At 45.7% G+C, this 21,476-nt stretch overlaps 1 long non-coding RNA gene and 1 other non-coding gene across 2 annotated transcripts in view; both read right to left on the bottom strand.

The window, feature by feature from the left end:
- Positions 1-21,273, bottom strand: part of LOC146199673 (uncharacterized) — a 178,685-nt gene extending 157,412 nt beyond the window's left edge. Inside the window, exon 1 of the long non-coding RNA XR_014704763.1 lies at positions 21,143-21,273. This is a non-coding gene — a long non-coding RNA (uncharacterized LOC146199673). The remainder of the gene's footprint in view (positions 1-21,142) is intronic.
- Positions 20,634-20,706, bottom strand: TRNAK-UUU (transfer RNA lysine (anticodon UUU)). The gene has a single exon. It is a non-coding gene; the product is annotated as a tRNA-Lys (tRNA).
- Positions 21,274-21,476: the final 203 nt, after the last annotated feature.

Here is a 21,476-nt window from a genome sequence, read left to right as displayed (position 1 = left end):
CCTAGACTTTTGCAAGACATTCGATACTCTTCCACGCGATCTTTTGCTACTAAAACTACGAGGTTATATATAATTTGGACGAGGATGTTATTGCTTGTTCCGATCATTTGTCACTAAGGAAACAGTGCGTTGTTCTGAATGGCGAGTCATCCAGTTATGTTCATGTTACATCAGGGGTAACACACATGGCTCCGTTCTGGGCCCACTTTTTTTTTTTTTTTTTTTTTTTTTTTTGCTGTACATCAATGGCAGCCCGTTATACCTAGTGGCACGGGCAGAGACACATTATTTTGTTTTACTTTTGGCCTGCCTCACCATAATATATGTATATAAATGGCATCATATCTGGTGTTCATCAATCATTTCGCATGTTCGCTGATGATTGCATCGTGTGCAGGGTTATCAATGAAAATAGCGATTTTGTATCATTGCAAACCGATTTAGACGCCCCTTGTGACGCGTTGAGTAATGGCGCTGAATGTTACAAAATGCCTACAGGTGACTTTCACAGGAAAGAAGGCCCATAAACCTACTGAATACACGATAAATAGCGTCGCTCTGGATAAAGCGACAGAGAATTAATATTTCCGGGTATATTTGACGACGGACTTACGGTGGACCGGACACGTTAGTTACGTCGCGAATAAAGCAGCATGTATTCTCATTTCTTTTTCTTTTTCCAGGCACAATTTCAAACAGTTTAGATTCGATGTAAAACAGAAGCTGCCCTTTACGTATGTGCGATCAGTGCTTGAATGCGCCTGCGGTCGCTGGGACTCATATAAAGAGGAACACATCAATATGCTGGAAAAACTTCAAAATAGGGTAGCTTCAGTTTTCCATTGGTATTACGACAGATGTTATAAGTATGACTAAAACTAAACTATTGCTCGGGTGGACAGATGTAAGTGCCAAGTTTTTTTTTCACAGAATATTTTATTGCCAAATTGGTATAGAACGAGAGGAGTATTTGAAGCCGCCCACTTATACATCAAAGAGAAAAAGACCACGTCTTCAAAATTATAGTATGCATTCAGGATTGATGCTATCGGCATTCATTTTTGTGCGAGTGATTCGCCAGTGCAAATGGAATGAAATGTTTTTTAATTTTGTTTTATTTATCGGATACGTGCATCTCCTTCGTGTCGTTACAGTAGGAGAGAGAGAGAGAGAGAGAGAGAGAGAGAGAGAGAGGGTAAATATAAAACGCTTGTAAATGCATTTGACCATGATTCGAGCTGTCGAGTGAACTCGTTTAACCCTCATCAAACGAAGCATTTTACTACATCTGAGTATTTGATTTCGCTATGTCTGTATGTATGTACGTTTTTTAGTTTATCATGGTCAATTGCATTTCCAAGCGTTTTAGTATTTACCCTCCCTCTCTCTCTCTCTTATTGTAACGACACGAAGGCGATGCACGTATCCGATAAATAAAACTAAATTAAAAAGCATTGCATTCCATTTGCATGTTTTATTTTTTTCAAATGATGTGTAAATGATTAGAACGTATGAAACAGCTCGTAGAATTCGCCTCCGACCGCTAAATACATTATATATGAATTTATTTCTACATTTCTTTTTCTTTTTTTTTTTTTGGGGGGGGGGGGGGGGGGGGGGGTTATCACCCAAACGGTAGTTGTGACGTGTAATCAGTGTTTACATCCTCTGAGAAACACACACAAAAAAAGGACTGCATTACAGCCTGCGGTACTAATCCTAGTCTGGTAAGGTGGTGAAGTTTGCGTGCTTCAAAACGCAGAAGAAAGGAAAGAAGAAAGGAAAAACATCAGTAGCTATACTGAAAGTTTCCTCACGTCTTGTGTGACCTAAGCATAAATTACACGTAACGCCCATTCTTCAGCCGATACAACCGACACCGAAACAGCCCAAAGAAGAAATTAAACTATAACTTCTTTAGCGGTTGTAGGTAAAAAAAAAAAAAACCGTGGTAAATAAATCACGGGGTATGTAAATCCACGTATGCTAATGTCAAACGCATCATATTAAAGGATGCAGCATGGAAGAAAAACATAAATAGCTAATACTCCTTTAAATTTCCCCCAAAGGGATTGGGAAGACGGAGAGAGGGAGGGGAGGGGGGAAGGGGGGGGGGGTCGAAAACAAATGACACAGTCTGTTGTGAACAAACATAGGAGGATATGTGCTTTTCGCTTGACTGCGTTAGAATAGCCCTGCTCTAGAAAACGAGGCATCGGCTTTGTGAGCAAAACATCCCAAGCATTGTTCTGGCAGGTGTTAGGCGGCATGTGACATGATAGGTCACTGATTGGTGGGCAGATTGCACAATGTCACGAGACCACGTGACATGGCCGAGTTGGTAGCTGGTGCCAACCTGGGTATCTCCTTGTGAGGCTAGAGAAGAGACACGGATTGAATCCTATACAGGACCTTTATATTAGATTCTGACTAGAGCATGCCACTCTTACATTAGTACATTAGTACGATTTACTTAGAGCGGAGCTTCAATCCAATCCAAACCGCATGGTTTGGCACATTAAATGATACCTTACGACTGCGTACTATAAACCTCTGGGAGATAGTAGATGCAAATTTTAATGTAGCAAAGTTCATGTACGTGAACGATATTAGGTGTCCTGCAGAAATGCATATCAAGGTTAGGGAACGTTTCGTTCTTATCATTTCACGTGGGAAGAATTGTGTCGATTGTGGGACATATCAGCATTAATATTTTCATAACTGTGCCAACTATTCCTCATGAGTTCACTGCCTTTACCATCAAAAAGGCAAAGGAAAAAGGATGCAGTCCCGTAAGTGATGGCATCCATACAAAACAAGGCTCCAAGACGGGAATCGTTCGTTCAGGAGTTCCTCTGTAAAGAGAAAAAATGACCCGCCTGTATACATCTCCAAGCCTACGTCAGGAACGACGTTGGCTTGGCTTGGTTATGAAAACTTTCCGCTGTTGGGGGGGCGAGGTGTAGTGGATTATATGTTAGCAGAGGCGAAAGGCATCCAGGCACCCTTGTTTAGGTATCCCGTAGCGACAATTTGCTGCGTTTTTATTAATGCTGTCAAGTTGAAACGCTGTGGAATGGGGAAATAGCTCGGAGACCAGCATCGCGTGTTTGTCGCTTCGGCAGCGGCAGAGAATGAGTTCCGGAGCTGTGTAAAGGGCGAAGCGACAGACGTCATACACCCCTTGACCTGATTGTACTTAAGTGTAAGCCGAAGTTTGCGGTATACTCGCTCGTTCACGTATTTTGCGGTGAATAAACAAGCTCTCAATTAGCTTTATTTTCTTTCCGAACGAATCGTACTATAATGGTGCCCGATCGAGCTATCAAAGGCCCGGATGGCATGCCATCGTTAGCAGCTGGCTCTAATAATTTTTTGATCGGCAGTTAGTTTATTCCTGTGTAGCAGATTATATTCGAGGTGCTAGCTTCTGTCACGAGACGGCTTCCAAGGGCACGCACAGCAGCATTCGAAGACGGAATCGGGAGTTCGAGAACATGTCCCAATCTAAAAGCATGCAGTTTTGCTTACATCATTTAAGTGCGCTCCGCAGAAATATTATTCGGTGTGGTCCACTAGCCCCTGATATCCCACTATATTTTGCCCGCAAACTAGCATGCTGTAAATTGATTGCGGCGGCTGCGTTTCGATTGATTGATTGATTGATTGATTGATTTATAGGAAGGGAAAGGCGCGGTAACTGCCTCACATGTTTGCTGTGAACGCCTCAACTGCGCCGTAAGGGAAGGGAGGTGGGTGGGAGTGAAAGTGGAAAGAAAGAAAGAAAGAAAGAAAGAAAGAAAGAAAGAAAGAAAGAAAGAAAGAAAGAAAGAAAGAAAGAAAGAAAGAAAGAAAGAAAGAAAGAAAGAAAGAAAGAAAGAAAGAAAGAGGAGCCGTAGTGGAGGGCTGCGGAGTAATTTCGACCACCTGGGGATCTTTAACATGCGCTGACATCGGACAGCACACCTGACCGCGCCGTAAGGCAAGGGAAGATGGTGGGAGTGAAAGTCTGCATTTCGATGGAGGCGAAACGAAGAGGCATCCGTGTGCTGTGCGATGTCAGCGCACGTTAAAGATCCCCAGGTGGTCGAAATTACTCCGTAGCCCTCCACTACGGCCCCTCTTTCTCTCTTTCCACTTTCACTCCCTTTCTCCCTTCCTTTACGGCGCGGTTCAGGTGTCCACGCAAGTGTGACAGATACTGCGCCTTTCCCTTCCTGTGAACCAATCTATTTATATTATATTATTTTTAGCAATAACGTCTCGACTTTGTCAAACCGATGATAATTTCAACGACGCAAACTGAAAGCATCCGTGCTTGAGAGAGAAATCACCCAGCCAGCCATGTAGATCATTCGTTTTCCAGTGCTGCCAACACTTCGTGTGGCAGGAGAGTCACCAGTGAAAATCATTTTGAAAAACAAAACGGGTAAGCGTACTGAGCTTAAGCTTACTTGAGCGTACTGAGCGTACTTGTGTTTAAGCTAAGCATAACTAACGTGTGTAACACTGCAAGTGACAAACTGCACATAGTCGGGGAGCTCCACGACGCTTCACACAACGAGGCAGACCCGGCAGGAAATTATGCACTGTTTTGCCAACCAAGCCGGATTTTTTACGGCCCTCCCACCTCTACACTTGCTTCCCTTGACGTCACATTGTTTACAAACAGTGCGATGTCTCTATTCTCACACTATATGATCTGTGGCAGAAAATGAGAGGGGGGGGGGGGGGAGGCACCGCGGCTTATGACGCACGTTAGGCTTCGTGGACAATGCGAGCGGCTAAATCGGTTCACTTAAAAGTGTTCTTTCCTGTCATCGGTTGATTTGGCTACATTACGCGTCGCCGCGTTTAATCGCGAGATCACACGTGTTATTACTAAACAACGAAATCAATTGCGTGAGAGATCGAGCGGGCGTGTAGCGGGTGCTCCTGACAACGTGACCCCGCAGTAAACACGACGACGGCAACGGCAAGCGGGCCGACGTGTCACGTGGCATGCAGCGTGCTGCAGTTTAGCACACGTTGCCCGGGGCTTGGATTTTCCGTTTTTCTTTTAATTCAATATTTTATTGTTTGTGAGTTGTTGTTCCATCTTGAACGGAACAGAGCTGAACATCTGCGCCGGAGGTGGCAGCCCCCCTCCCCTGCGCTCTCACACGCACACTCCTGAGGGCGGATTTTCTGTTTACGTAACCGGCTCTCCAACCGCTGTTGTTGACTCTGGGCAGTTCTACGGATAAGTGCACATCGAATGGCCGCTCCTCTCGTCTTTTTCCTCCCTTCCCTTTTATTGGTTTAGCCTTGTCTCATTCTTTCCCGTTCTATCCAGGCATCGATCCCTTTTCAGCAAATGCAATCTCAAAACACGAGGGTCGCTATACAGTTGAATTGTTTGTCGTCCCCGAGCGAACACTTCGCTTGCGGCCTCTTGCCGCGCAGCTATTGCCGCTGAGTCGCGCGAGTGGCGTTTTGCAACGACGGGAAGACAGGAAACGTGCATGACTGGCTACGAATAATGACCGCGGTCCTCTTTGTCTCGCAGCCCTTGTCTGCCTGCTTGCATAACTGATTTAGGCCCAGCGAAGTGCTTCTGACCGAATGGGAAGTCATTAGGTAAGCATGCTGGAGATCAGATTAAACGCAGCGAAGCGGCGCCCCAACAATGATGGAGGATGTTATGAGACGACTTGAGAACAATGCTCGTATCGATAGTTATTCGTAAAGAAGGCAAAAATAAGAGAACATTAACAAGAAGTAAGCACGGCATCTGCACTGCTTGCTTTATTGTTACATTAATTTGAGCAGTGTGTAATTTCGCTTCCAAATGCAGTGAACACGCAGCATCAAAAGCGGAATTGCGACAGTAGTAGTAGTAGTAGTAGTAGTAGTAGTAGTAGTAGTAGTAGTAGTAGTAGTAGTAGTAGTAGTAGTAGTAGTAGTAGTAGTAGTAGTAGTAGTAGTAGTAGTAGTAGTAGTAGAAGCAGCAACAGTAGTAGTAGCAGTAGTCGTAGTAATGATGGTGGTGGTGATGGTAGTGTTGGTGTACCATCAACACTACCAGTAGGGGCAGTAGTGGTGGTAGTAGTAGTGTTAGTAGTAGCGGTAATGCTAGTAGTGGTAGTGGTAGTAGTGGTAGAGGTACTAGTAGCAGTGGTAGTAGTAGTGGTGGTAGTATTATCAGTAGTAGTAGTAGTAGTAGTAGTAGTAGTAGTAGTAGTTGTAGTAGTAGTAGTAGTAGTAGTAGTAGTAGTAGTAGTAGTAGTAGCAGCAGCAGCAGCAACACCATGCAGACCTAATATCAATGTTCACTTTCGCTTTGTAGCGACTGACGCCTCCTAAAATGTCCGCATGACGGGTCACCCCCGTGCCAGGCGTTATATCGGGAGATCAATGTGGAGTGATATAGCGCTATTTGCTTTTTTTTTTGTTTTTTTTTTTTTTTGTTGTTTTTCTTATAGGCTTGGCACCGGTCTCTTCTACACTGCAAACTATCATTTACAACAAAAACCAACCTTCCCAGTGGTTGGCACATTGAGTAAGATGGAAAGCGACTTATTACCATACTAAGCGCCAGCGTTCTCAAGTTACCCTGTACCAACTGTGACAGAATTTCATTCGTGCCTAGCTGGTAAGTATATCAAGAACAGTTATCCTCACAAGACTGATTATACTCGCATATAGCTTCTGGAAACACCTAGCTGTACGTTTTATTTATAACTTTTGCCTCTTCTCACGGGATATGTTATGAGTAACTGTAAATGCTGCCTTTAGTACTCCGCCTTGTGGAACTCACTAAACGCTCAGCACGAAAATAAGCTGCCTCGCAAACTTTCAGTTTCTGTCACCTGGCTGCACTCTGTCGCAACCAAGCCCGAATTGAGAAGTCGCGCCATTGTGATCATGGCAGAAAGGAACATTCTTTAAACAACTGTGCTTCTAGCGGTGCGAAAAAGTAATAAAACTTGTTAGCCCTCTTCAGCTGGTGCACACGATGAATGCTCAGTTTGCTTCAGTGACAATCAGACAGCCGAGGAGCGTTCGTATTCCGTATTCCGAGTTGGCGTCGTTATCTAAAATGTCGCCATCTCCCTCACCTCGAGTCATCTGATTGGCGGAAAAGCCAGAACCGGAAGTAGCGGCAACCAACCTGACACGCGGTTGCGGTATTTATACCAATTCGATGACTCGAGGTCAGGGAAATAGCGACATATTCGATAACCACACACACTCGGAATGCGGACCCAGATGCTTGCCCTTGAAATTTATTCCAGCTTCAACGGGTAGTGGTTAGCGGGTTCAGGCTGGCAGATTTGAAGGTCATGCTTCACGTAATATGACAGTTTATGGTCTACCTTCTTCGTTTAAAAGGTCGAAACAAGAGTTAGTTGAGCATAAATAGTTTCAGGGGAACAAATGGTTTCCTAAAGCTGTTTTGTTATAGTTAAACGCCAGCACAACCTTGCTTCCGAAGCTATTCGGGTACCACTCCAGTGGTTTACTTCGTCACGCAAGCCTAACCGACCAAACGGTTTGTTAACTTTTGAGCGACGCGCCTCACAACCACCAGAAACTCGGCAGTTACATTGTTGCTCGAGTCTGGAGTGAGGTTTTGCTGAAGCGCACAAAGCAAAACTTACTCGAGTTCCTCTACGAGCGGCTCGCGAAATTAAATAAATTTCGTCATTGATCTCCGAGACCGCGCCTACACGCTCCTTCGTCGGTACGTTCGTGCTAAAGGAATACTCGTCTGTTTTGCGAAGAAGCACACGGGACCTAAATAACATTAAAAGGCCCTGGAAAGAATTCCCCACGCCGAGGAAAAAAAATAAGGCGAGTTATACCGTTAACTGCGTGGTTTGATTGCTTTACACAAGAGCGCTGTTTAAAAACCCGGTCTGCAATTTTTCTGCTTACTGTGAACTTTCCCGGCCTTTCCAGTGTAAATTGTAAGGTATGGTACACTCCACCCCCCTCCCTCTCCGCCACCACAATCACGGACGACAAACAAGACTCCTCTAATTTTAGCATTAAGCATGCCTCTACGTAAGTGTCCAGACGCGCGTGCTCTTTCCCTAGTGGCTGCCGTTACAGCCATTTTTTTTATACATGCGTAGCTGTACACAGTTTAAGCCTATATGCCATTATCTGCGAAGTTTTTCGCAAACAATAAAGCCCGATGCCCCCGCGTACATCTTCACAGTAACACAGCTTCTATTCGGTTGTAGTAGTCGTCGTCTCGCCGAGCAAAAATGGTCTCCGACGTTCACGCACAGGCGTCTGGCTGAAAACAGACCAGCCGCCACGCGTAATTGGTATATACCCAGCACTCGCCCATTAGTCTAGAGGCACATGCGCTCGCGTTGCGATTCTTTTCTATATGAGAAAAGTCATGCAGCTGCGGAACGGTGGCAGTACGTTTTAGGCCTTAACGTCATTACTCTCTCGTTAGCGGCCGAGGCAGCTGGTTTCGTTTCGGTTGGCCCGAGAGCGAATGCGGGCAAGAGATGCCGCCTTTCATTCTCTGCAGTGCGGCCTCTGTTTCTTACTCTCCACTTTTTTTTTTATTTATTTTCCTTTGTTCGCTGCGGCATGCGGCGCCAAGGAGTATTTTCATAAGAGAACCCACAATAGGCGGCGACGGCGTGACCGCATGCGCAGTCGTGCCTAAGTATGGCTTCGGCACTGCATTGATCGGGCACACAGAGCATCAGACTAATTAGAGTGGCGCACACTCCGAACAATAAGCGGATGACGCTTCTCACTCCTGCCTTTTGATCACGCACGCGCCGAACCCGTGTTTGAACCGCGACTGCTTCTCAAGTCTTGTAACCTGGCGGAGTAGTTCTGGAGGGAGAGCGTTCGATCTGAAAGAAATTTAGAAGAGGCTTAACCTGGTTACGCCAATGGCAGTATGCTGAAAACTAGTAGTTTGACTCGTGGTTTAGGCCGAGGTCAAACATAAAATCAAAGCGAAGTCAAGGTCTAAAGACAAGGTCAAACGTCAGGTGATTCTCAGTCATTGGTCAGTCATAGGTCAAATTATATATGCCGGCCTTAGAATTACTCGTGCGAGGCGACGTGGATGCGACGTCACTAAACAACTTAGCCAATCAGAGCGACAACACAAGCTGCTCAACGGTGTTCTATTATCTCCTCATCCTTCCATTTAGGAAAGAAGCTGCCTGAGCTTGCAGCACATTAAGATTTGATCTTACCATTAGTCTCGTGACGTCAAACAACTTGCAGACGAATTAGAGACCGGCCTTGCCACTTGCCAGTAGCCACTAGATGATTATGATGATGATGATCATCATCATCATCAGCAGCAGCAGCAGCAGCAGCAGCAGCAGCAGCAGCAGCAGCAGCAGCAGCAGCAGCAGCGGCAGCAGCGGCAGCAACAGCGGCAGCAGCGGCAGCAGCGGCAGCAGCGGCAGCAGCAGCGGCAGCAGCAGCGGCAGCAGCAGCGGCAGCAGCACTGCCCTCATGATTACTAGGGCAATCATGAGGGCAGGGGAGACGACAAAGCGCCGCCTCGAGGACTGGTGGCGCAACAGAGAAGCCTGTTAAATTTCTTCTTTCTCTCTCTTTCTTACTTCTTCGGACTATTTGACTGAACATTTAGCATAGAATTTTCTCTCACACCTCAATTTTTCTACCCGTTTCTCCTGGCCTGATCCAGAACTTTGTGATCCCCCGATACAAAGGGGAATGGCCGCATCAGCATCAGCATCAGCATCAGCAGCAGCAGCAGCAGCAGCAGCAGCAGCAGCAGCAGCAGCAGCAGCAGCAGCAGCAGCAGCAGCAGCAGCAGCAGCAGCAGCAGCGGCGGCGGCGCCAGTCTGACTACAACCACCGCATGGCAAAGGCTTCTCCATATCCCTGTAATTCACCAGGTACTGTTTCCAGCTGCAACCTTTTGGTCCCCGGAGACTTCCTAATCTCATCCTAATCCTAATGTCATCCGCCCTCTCTAAGTTTATGCAGACACCAGCTACCTTCCCTTTGTGCCCAGTATGTCAGCCTTAGAGACCAGCTATTTTCTTGCCTTCACATCATATGACCTGGCCATATGCCCCTTTCTTCCTCTTGGTTTCTACTAATATTTCAATAGCTCGCCTTTTTTTTCCTCGACCCATTCGGCACGCTTCCTGTCTGTCAGTTAGCTTTAAACCGACTTTTTTTTTTTGTTGTTGTTGTTGTTGTTCCGTTGCTCTCTGCGTTGACATCAACTTAAAAGAACCCTTTTCGTTGCCGCCACGTTTCTGACCCATAGGTGAGTACCGTTCAGGTACAGCTGCTATATACTTTCCTCTTAAGTAATATTGGTAATTTTTCCTTCATGATGTGATAGTACTTACCGAATGCCTCACCTGCTTCATCTAGCTGCTTTCATTTCTAGATCTAGAATTGCAGCCGCTACCTGCCAACTATCGTTAACGAGTTTATGAGACGCATAGTCGTTATTTTTTGAGGCGGCGAGCCTCAAATGGGCTCTGTTATGCATATCGCAATGGTTATCATCTCAACCACCGGATGCAGTTTGCTACGGCGTAGGTTGCTACATCATTTGCTTCAATGACGCCAGGAAACAGCACAACCAACCACAGCGACCGCACAGACAATTGTGATGTTCAGATTGGGTGTTATAAGTCGTACTCCTCAGCCCACAAAAACTTGGTAGCACGCTCCTGGCATCTTTCTCAAAGTTGAATGAATGATGTTTCTGGAGTGAAAAGAGAGGGAAGTGGAAAAACAGAGAAGTAACGAGAAGGATGTTCTAGTAGACTTTCTGTACCAAGGGAAGATATGCATATGGAAAAGACGAAACAGTAGTAAGAAACAAGAACGTCAGGGGGAGAGCTTCATGGCGGTCTATACATAGACTATATAACGATTGTTTTTCAGTACTGAAAACAAGGAATTCACAGAGCTGACTTTCTATATTTTCGCCACCGTCAGAGATGCCACCGGTAGGGAAGTCGGCCATACCGCTGAAGAAGGAGCACCGGTTCATGAAACGAATAGAGAATCATTGATGGCGTAAAAGCCAAAGTGCTTCACATCGCGGATACCAGCGGCAGCCACACACACACACACACACACACACACACACACACACACACACACACACACACACACACACACACACACACACACACACACACACACACACACACACACACACACACACACACACACACACACACACACACACACACACACACACACACACACACACACACACACACACACACACACACACACACACACACACACACACACACACACACACACACACACACACACACACACACACACACACACACACACACACACACACACACACACACACACACACACACACACACACACACACACACACACACACACACACACACACACACACACACACACACACACACACACACACACACACACACACACACACACACACACACACACACACACACACACACACACACACACACACACACACACACACACACACACACACACACACACACACACACACACACACACACACACACACACACACACACACACACACACACACACACACACACACACACACACACACACACACACACACACACACACACACACACACACACACACACACACACACACACATCGCGGCAAATTAACGACATTAATAACATTCGACAACTAGCCCCACCTGTTGGCCGCATAGCGACCGTCGCGTAACTCATCCACACAAAAATAAAACCATACTATATTTTATTAAAGGGGGTCTGAGTATGATATATACTATCAAAAACTGTTCAGTAAACTATAGATCACATACGCGCCGCAAGAGCTATTGTCAGTGAATGGATACTTGAAGTCCGCAGAAAACGACGCTTCTATTCGCGGCTCCCATCAGCGCCTGTCTGCGAGAGCGATGCACTTACCGACTGTGAAATGTGACAGGGGGCCAAGAAAAGGAGTTAGAAATGTCTGTAAATAATTACGTGCAACCAGGACACTGATGTTGAAGTATACTTAATGCCTATAAAGTAGATCAAAGCAGTTTTGTCATGTGCTTTGAGAACATTGATGTAGCAAACAGTAGGAATCTAGCTCCACTATTCGTCGCTCTCCTATCATTTGCCTCTCATAGTTCGCCCTTTATCGGCGTTCGTTTCAGTGCTACATATAATTATAATTAGTTTACAAGAAAGGAAAGGCGCAGTATCTGTCACACTTTCTCCAACAAGTGTGCCTTTAGACGGTACACCATCGCTCCTGTCGCGTAGCGTTCCTTGTCGCGCGTTCAAACGTGGGATTGCAGATGGCAGGAGCGTTAGACAAAATGAGACTTCTGGTTAGTCGCTTCGGATTTGGCGGCTGCTGACGTCACTTCTCTGTCGACCAATCAGGTGCGTCGCTCGCGCGGACAGCTTTTGTCGACGACAGTATGAGCCATTAAAGGCTTTCGCGTTAAAAAAATAAAGGGAAAAGAATAAGACAAGTAAAGCGCTGTCGACATAAGTATAATTTCAAGCAAGCTTTAATTTGTCCATCTGTACGAAAAAACAGACAATGAAGGTAGCCCCACTTGGATATTGTGCAGAGAAGTATATAAAGTAGTTCTGCTGCGAAGGCGAGATATGAAAATTAAGGAGGCACCGTGGCGCGAGGGGCGCCGAAGGGCATGAGGGAGGGAGAGGGGAACCATTTCAATATATTAAACATAAATCAGGAAGTGGAGGAATAAAAAAAATGAACGCGAAGAGGGTAGGAAGCGATGCAACAGAAGGAAGTGGAGGTACAATTTTATTCAAAGTCAAGATTAACGCTGAATGCGACCGACTGTTCTGCGCTACGCGCTCAAATGAAATAGGATACAAAAGACAGAGTTTTCGCAGTCTTGCAAAAAAAAGGTCAAAAATAAACTCATAGAGATAATAGATACGTGCTAAAGCATATTAGCTGAGGAAAAAAAACTGTTCGCGACCGCTATAAAGGGAAGTTGTAATTACTGTACATTTGTCAAAAGCTTTTGGGTGCAGTTATCTACACGTGTCGACAGAAAGGCGGCGGCTTCTTTGAAGAAGACAACGGTAAGAGGTTTGCAGGCAGAAATTTTAAGGGACCCCGACGGGAGATAAAGTTTGAATAGGACCACCTAATTATTTTCACATGCAAGGAAAGAAGCCCCCGGAGAAGAATAAAATACGAGGCCACAAGAATGTGGCTACAAAAGTAAAGTTTCAGGACATTTGGCCCAAAGCTGTGACTTTATTTCGTTTGCAGAGGTTAAAGTAGACATGGTATTTAGCCTAATACCTATATCTGGGCACCGTGAGTCAAAAAGAACAATTTTTATTTGATATCTTTTAGATGAACAGCAAGTAAAAACAAGCGTGCATTTTTTTAGCGGTTAATTGCATGATGATTATGAGGTGCATGCATGACGACGCTATCCCGGCGTCATATGAATCACGTGGGCGAGTCTGGTGCATGTTTGGTATTTTTATGCTATTCGCATTTAATGAGGAACCGCTTAAGCATAAGCCCTTCAAGTGATTCATGCGAATTTCTGAAAGCATGTCGTTGAAGCGTTTTGATGAGAACAAGCCATACAATTTTTCTAGAGGCAGAAATCATTTATGATTTCTGTCTTAACCTTGAGGAAAAGAGCCCATTTACATGCCCTAGCAAGTTTGCGATATTAAAAGCTTTATATTGAAATTTACGAATCCTAGCGCTGTATAATACTTAAATCGAGTTTGAGTGCCCCATCCAGGTTTTGCAGCTTTCCCTCATTAGCATCGAGTTTAAGGAACGTCATAAGTCTTGGCTGTTAGTTTTTTTTTTTTAGTTCAATTTTGGCTTCTAATCTACCTGCGTGAGTCCGTCTCGTAGCAAGCAAAGCAGAGATGGGGACTAGTTGGTTGAAAATTTCGACAAAGTTACGCGCAACGCCATAAACAGACATACAAGGAGGCAGGACAACTACCGTATATATATCCGTCTCGTAGACTTCGGTTTAATTTTTATAACGTTTTTATTTCCTCAAGGCTAAAGGGGATTATTAATGGGAATAATGGGACCGGGGCTAGCTAAATGAATGAAGATTTAGCCGATCTAATAAAGTCGATGAGAGAGCAATGATGGGAGCCCTGCGTTCCCGTATATACCCGTGAAGATGGGTTGTTTGGCGGGAGACTCGCTGCTGCTAGTTTCTGAATTCTTTTTTTGGCTTCAGCGCCGGACAAACCCACAGCAAGTGGTCAATATCTACCGCAGTGTTTTGGGAGATGCAGACATGACGCCACGGACGGGTTTGTAGGATTTCTTCTTCCTTTTTGTTTTCTGGAAATGAATTCTTCCGAAGAAAGAAAATCCTCTCCAGGTCAGAATTCAAAAACATCAGTAGCAGCGACATATGTGAGGGCTATTGTTTGTATCGATTAGCATTATAATGACACTTTAATCACAGGCAGTTTAACAAGTTAAAAAGAACAAACATAATATTAAACGGTGTGTACTGACGTTCGGGACACACTCCTGTGCCTTCTAAGAGCTAAATAACGATACTATGGCATATTCTATCTACACACTTGGTGAAATAACAGAAGTCGTAAATAAAAAGAGAGAGAGAGAGAGAGCGTGGAAGAAAGAGGGTGGCGGGATGTCAAGTAAATAAGGCCCTCTAAGAGAGATCAACTTAAGGAGAGGATAACAAATTAGTTCATCATGTGCAGTCGAAATGACGTTAGCAAAAAATAGTGTTCTGCAACTTTATCAAACCCCCGTTTGAAAAATTCTCCCACCTCAACCGGAGGCTGATTTGCGCTGAAACTGCGCACAAAGCTTGCGTGTTTTCGTCCCCTATACTTTACAAGGTAAGTTTGACCATGGTGCTTACTTGGTTTTGTCGCGCATGATGAGAAACGAGAACCGTCTGCGACGAGACTGAGGAGCAAAAGACGCAAACGTAAATTTTCCGCCAAAGAGCACGAATGCGCCATCTAGCACTATTACAGAAACGTGCCGTGCTTGCCTCAGCGCTTTAGAACCGCAGCGCTTTGCTCCAGCGACGCCAGATGACGCCACAGCTGTCTTTTGCTAGAAACTCTGGGCTGGCGTTTTTTGCTCCTCAGTCTCGTTGCAGACGGTTCGGGTTTCTCATCATGCGCGACAAAACCAAGTAAGCACCATGGTCAAACTTACCTCGTAAAGAAGAGGAGAATAACTCGCAAGCTTTGTGCGCAGTTGCAGCGCAAATGAGCCTCCGGTTGAGGTGGGAGAATTTTTCAAACGGGGGTTCGATAAAGTTGCAGAACACTGTAAAGCGCTAAAAATGCGAAACTTATTTTAATTGCATATCTTAATGAAAGATACGTCCACGAGACAGCGAGTGAGAGAGAGAGAGAGAGAGAGAAAATGTATGTAAGGTATTAATTTGCACGAGCAGGAGGACGCTCGATGCCTCTAGTCCAGGGCTCCACTGGCGTCAGACTAGCTGCATGATCTAGACTCGCTGGTCCAAGTTGTCGCTGGTCAGGGCCGGTCTCGCCCTCCTCGCATGTCGGGTATGGCACTATTACTTTCTATACGGTTCGTCCCGGCACTCCCGAGAGGCATAGTGGGGCTTGCTGCGCATCAACGACAGTAACTTGGGTATTTTGTTGGACTGGTTTTTTGTTTAAAGAGCAACGCCGGCAATTTTTCGACCATACTGAGTTAATGATTGACTTTATTGCTGAAGGCTTGGTCATCGCAGTGCGTGATTTAATTTTTTACTACACGCAAGCAATAATTTTAAATAAGCAAAAAACGTGAACCAGAACTGCTGCTTGCGTAAACCACTGCTTTGCGTGACGTCATGTGATGACGGCACTGATGACGGCACGTGTCGTCCTTCCGTCCTTCGTTTTCCTTTTTTGCGCTATTTTCCATCATGATCGCATGCCCCCGCTGCCGTTCTGCCGAGGTGTGCCAACGCCAATCGCTATCACGTGCGGCACCATGTGAAACGTACTATTTGTTGTCGGTGAGTCGTCCTCTATGTCTTCGGGCAGTGACAGCCAGGACTCATCATTCCGTTGCAAATGAAAAATAAAACAAGCAGTACTCGGCATGCATAGCCAATGCAGGCAGAACGAGCGAGAGGCCTTGAATGGGGCTAAATTATTGCCATATGAAGCATTAATTCCTTAGAATATTAAAGTCATTCATGCACTCACAAAGCCCGGTGCATGTTCGTTACTACTAGTCCGAATTCCTATTGTTTCTTCGATACCAGACCAAAATACGCCTCGCTGCTTGTGAGATTATAATCCCGCAGCATTATAGTCCCTGCCACATGGAAAGTTTAATGTTATTCCCATCGAATCGCATTTGTTCAAATTAATGTAATTTGTCTACGCGCTGCTACACGACCAAAACTAATGCCTCTTGCAAATAATGGCAACTGCAATGGATAAAAATTGGAACATACAAATTTTGGTGCGCCTTCAATATGTGGCGAAAATGATTGCGCTGTGTACGAAAACAAGCTTCTAATTCAAATTCATGTCATGCCTTGTAACCAACACGTCGGTCACGACTATTTATTACGAAGTCCAGCGGTGGCGTCGGCGTTTGTTTACGGAATTGTACGGAAAGTGCGCGTCCTAGCCCTGGTGCAAAATTTTAAAGCACGCGGGTTGGACAGTTTCCACTACGTTCATTTTGCACACTGAAGAAAGTTTCAAGATCAACACCTCATATAGGCATTGTGTAGTGCGCCGTCCGACGGACACAACCTTCGAGTACGCGCCCGACCATGCAGCATAACCTCGTCCCGCACTGCAGGCTCGTTTGCTCGGCGCACAACGTTTTAAGTGGTGCATCGAAAAATGACCGACCCCATCGACATCTACAAAGTGGACGACAACTTCACAACGCTTGCCGCACCGGATGCAGCAAGCTGACCGCAACGGTGATGCCCGCAAGAGCGGCGGACGGCGTTCCGGTCGTGCATTATGTGCCATCGCTAGGCCAATTGTTTCACATCGAAGTCGCAGCGGGCGGCGCTTTGGAATTCACCAGCGCTATAGTAAATGGTCTCTTCGTGGAACAGCTTTACTGTTAATCCACTTATCTCACAGTAAAATAAAGGTTTAATTTCGATGTGCCTTAGCAGCAGAGCTAGAGTACGAGATCGGATGAGCTGAGCCATATCAGCAGGTGGGAGCTGATTGCAGAAATTTTATAGTATCGCAGTTATCACCGGAAGCTTGTTGAGATCAGCGATCTTCGGTAAGGATTGTTTTTTGACATTCCATCACCCAAGCAGATATTATTTAAGAGATCTACAGATTTTAGCTTTTTTTGTTGTGTGTGCGTGTGTGTGTTTGTGCGTGCGCGTGTGTGTGTGTGTGTGCGTGCGTGCGTGCGTGTGTGCGTGCGTGTGTGCGTGCGTGCGTGTGTGCGTGCGTGCGTGCGTGTGTGTGTGTGTGTGTGTGTGTGTGTGTGTGTGTGCGTGCGTGTGTGTGTGCGTGTGTGCGTGTGTGTGTGTGCGCTTGTGTGTGTGTGTGTGTGTGTGTGTGTGTGTGTGTGTGTGTGTGTGTGTGTGTGTGTGTGTGTGTGTGTGTGTGTGTGTGTGTGTGTGTGTGTGTGTGTGTGTGTGTGTGTGTGTGTGTGTGTGTGTGTGTGTGTGTGTGTGTGTGTGTGTGTGTGTGTGTGTGTGTGTGTGTGTGTGTGTGTGTGTGTGTGTGTGTGTGTGTGTGTGTGTGTGTGTGTGTGTGTGTGTGTGTGTGTGTGTGTGTGTGTGTGTGTGTGTGTGTGTGTGTGTGTGTGTGTGTGTGTGTGTGTGTGTGTGTGTGTGTGTGTGTGTGTGTGTGTGTGTGTGTGTGTGTGTGTGTGTGTGTGTGTGTGTGTGTGTGTGTGTGTGTGTGTGTGTGTGTGTGTGTGTGTGTGTGTGTGTGTGTGTGTGTGTGTGTGTGTGTGTGTGTGTGTGTGTGTGTGTGTGTGTGTGTGTGTGTGTGTGTGTGTGTGTGTGTGTGTGTGTGTGTGTGTGTGTGTGTGTGTGTGTGTGTGTGTGTGTGTGTGTGTGTGTGTGTGTGTGTGTGTGTGTGTGTGTGTGTGTGTGTGTGTGTGTGTGTGTGTGTGTGTGTGTGTGTGTGTGTGTGTGTGTGTGTGTGTGTGTGTGTGTGTGTGTGTGTGTGTGTGTGTGTGTGTGTGTGTGTGTGTGTGTGTGTGTGTGTGTGTGTGTGTGTGTGTGTGTGTGTGTGTGTGTGTGTGTGTGTGTGTGTGTGTGTGTGTGTGTGTGTGTGTGTGTGTGTGTGTGTGTGTGTGTGTGTGTGTGTGTGTGTGTGTGTGTGTGTGTGTGTGTGTGTGTGTGTGTGTGTGTGTGTGTGTGTGTGTGTGTGTGTGTGTGTGTGTACTGGTGGCTCGCAAAGAATCCGCCGCGCGGCTCCGACGGACTGCAACAGGATAGCTTGTGTCTTGCGCAGAAAGATCGCCTACACATCATCCGATTTCAACCGTCGCCTGGTGTTCGCAAGGTCAAACTCCTCTAGCAGGAGTATTCTGTATTGGTAGCAGTTTCGCGTGAAATATTCTGAGCGCACAAATGGGTTCTCAGATGCTGAGGGGCCCCGTATCGCAGGATTCAATTTGTCGTGTAACCGCTTGTGCTTGGGAAATCGGTGCTAAATCGCTGTGCTGTTTTTCGTAGGATAATTCGTGCAGCTAACAACAGCAGTAGCTACCACCCGTCGCAGCCAGGAATTCATTAGGTGCGAGCTGGAACGCTGATTCTACGATCGATGCTGTTTGGAGGCAAGCTGTCGGCTGTGTCCGCGTTGTGTCAGGCTGTTTCCACGTGGTGCTGCTATCGCCCTTGCCTCGTGCCACTAGCCTAGCAGGTGACCCTACAACGAGCAAACTACGCCCACGCTAAACCACGACTGTGACGTCATCAAGCACAACGTTGCCACAAACATTACCGGGAAAACTAAAGCTTCCTCAACTGTGCTTTTTAGAATACGTAATCTTCACCTGAGAAGAACTTCTGATGCAAATTTCACGGGCATCTGTAAGCATCGATAAATCGACAGAGTTGCTCTTTAAAATGTGAATATTAAGAAATGTGTTATAATCTATGTTCTCTCCCTGTCTAGAGCGTATTAGGAGGATAGTTCTTTGTGTGGCTGTGGGAAATGTCTTCTTTCCAGCCTAGGCTGTTCTATCCTGCCACCATACGCTCGTATGAGGTGGTTGGGTATCCACCTGGTTTATGAGAGCTCGGGCTAGACCGTTCTCCACCTCATTTTCATCAAGGTCTTTGTGTCCGGGCGTCCATGGAAAGCCCTTCCGTGGGGCTTTCCAGCAGTGTAGTCCATGCAGGCCTGTTGGGAGTCCGTCACTACGTTCGAAGACCTCTCCTGTTGCTCTTTAGTCTTGATGGTCGCGGCTATGGCCAGTGTTATTTCCGCGAGATCCTTAGACCAGAACAGCTCACAGCGTAGAAGTGAGTACGTCTGCGTTACATTGGTTTGCATAAGCATTCAGCCTCGAACTTTACTGCCATTTAATTATTTAGTCATTCGCTTTAAAGTCCCCATATACGTCTTTAGGGACCCTGTTCGTTATTGAGCGCTTTTAGCAACGGTTCTGTAAGGCAGTACATCAGACGTTCAGATATTGGTATTTCGCGAGCAAATAACGGAATTTCGGGACCTTCATGGAAGTCTTTAAGTCTCTTAGTACTGTTTCCTTCATTCAGACTGGACAACCTCAAAGTGAGGATGAGGCAAAAATGAAAATGAATATCCGCTGTGCCTGCTTAGTGAAAAAAAAAAAAGAAGAAAAGGCATCTGTGTATTTAATATAAATCAATTTGAAAACTCAAGAGATGAACAAATCTATCTTTAATATGATCCCCACGATCGACCAGCCGCAAAAGTTGTTTCGCAATTCGTATGGTATTTGTTCCCGCTTGAGGAGTCAGAATATCTTCAAAATATCACGTACTTATTTCATAATATTTCGCCTAAACCATTAATGAATACGATGACATTAAACTACAATTGCTATGAGAAGCAGATTATCGCTTGCGTCTGAGAGTCAAATTTCAACATATCAGCAGCGCACCTCCCAGCTCAGAGCACGTAACGCCCGAAACTTCGAACAGATGGCGCCAGTGTTCACGAAAGCGCCATAAAATAAAAAAGAGGGGTGTTTTATTTTTATTTTTTTTGTTTTCATTTCATTCCAACCCGGCGTTAAATTATGCAGTTGCTTTTCAAGTTGTAATCGATTGATGATAAAATAGTTTCTGCTGCTTGGTTTCTGCCATGATTTCTGTTGTTCATTTTGTGTAGAAAAGGCAAAAAAAAAAAAAAAGCACGACCAAGAAATACCACTGACAAGCTGCGGTCCAGCAAGATTACACAAAGAGAAAATGCAGGTAATTTTTGCCAATCACATTAAAGCGCTGGCCTCACAGGTTGGCGATACGACTCTGTGCAGCGAGAAAGAAGAAACAGAATAGCGAAAGGGTCAACGGCAGGAAGCTCAGAATTCCGGTAGATGTGTTCTATGCATGTATGCATGCTAAATATATATAAAAAAAAGATTGCGGAAAAAAAAAAAAGAAAAAAAGCGACCGCCCGAACGGGGGCTCGAACCCCGGACCGTTAGGTTAAAAGCCTAACGCTCTACCGACTGAGCTATCCGGGCGCCTCGTTTCGAGTTGTCAATAGGGCTTACTTTAAACCGTCTCCTCTCGTTTTCTTTCTCGTAACGTCTTTATGCTAGATTTTATTGGTTTTGCGCCTTTTTACCATAGTAATAAAGTTCTCTGCTTGCACGTGAATGTCTTTATGGCTTTCAATTGTGCTCTGATGTCTACCGTAAGCATGCCTTTTCACGCTATGACCTGCGATGCGACTCATGACTCGGTCGGGAGAGTCCGCTCAAGTTTACTTTCGCGAAGTCTGCATAACGAAGATGTTCCACTACTGTGCGCTTCTTTGACTGTTCCCCCATGGTTCTTTTGCACGTCTGAAATACGCCGAGAACTGGCCGACGCATGAGATAGCTGTGAAACGTTGCGCTCCTTACAATTATTGAAATTTTGAAAGGTAAAACAAAGAGGAGTCACTCGAAACTCTACCGCACCGGTCGTACCCGCTAGCATCTCCGCTACTGCATGCAATGAACGATTTGCGCACATCTGTACAGCAGCTTATCCACAAGGCTCGCTTTACAACCGCAGGAACTCATTCGCCGACAACATAGCATAAGAGACCAGGTAGGAGAGCAGCCGGATAAATTCAGACATCATTTATACATAATAGTACGGCCGGGGCAAGTGCAGTATGAAGACCGAATCGCATGTACGCGAAACCTCAGAACGCGACGGCGGCACGCATAGCGCGAAGGCATAAATGCATGTGTCGCTTGGCTTGTCGCTCGGATATTTGCCGAAATGGAAAATTCCCCTCGTT

The sequence above is a fragment of the Amblyomma maculatum genome, chromosome 2 (genome assembly GCF_055883805.1).
Source record: "Amblyomma maculatum isolate TAMU_Amacu chromosome 2, ASM5588380v1, whole genome shotgun sequence".
In the NCBI taxonomy this organism is placed as follows: domain Eukaryota; kingdom Metazoa; phylum Arthropoda; class Arachnida; order Ixodida; family Ixodidae; genus Amblyomma; species Amblyomma maculatum.
Note: the sequence above shows the minus strand (reverse complement) of the source record. Positions and strands in the feature narration are given on the sequence as shown.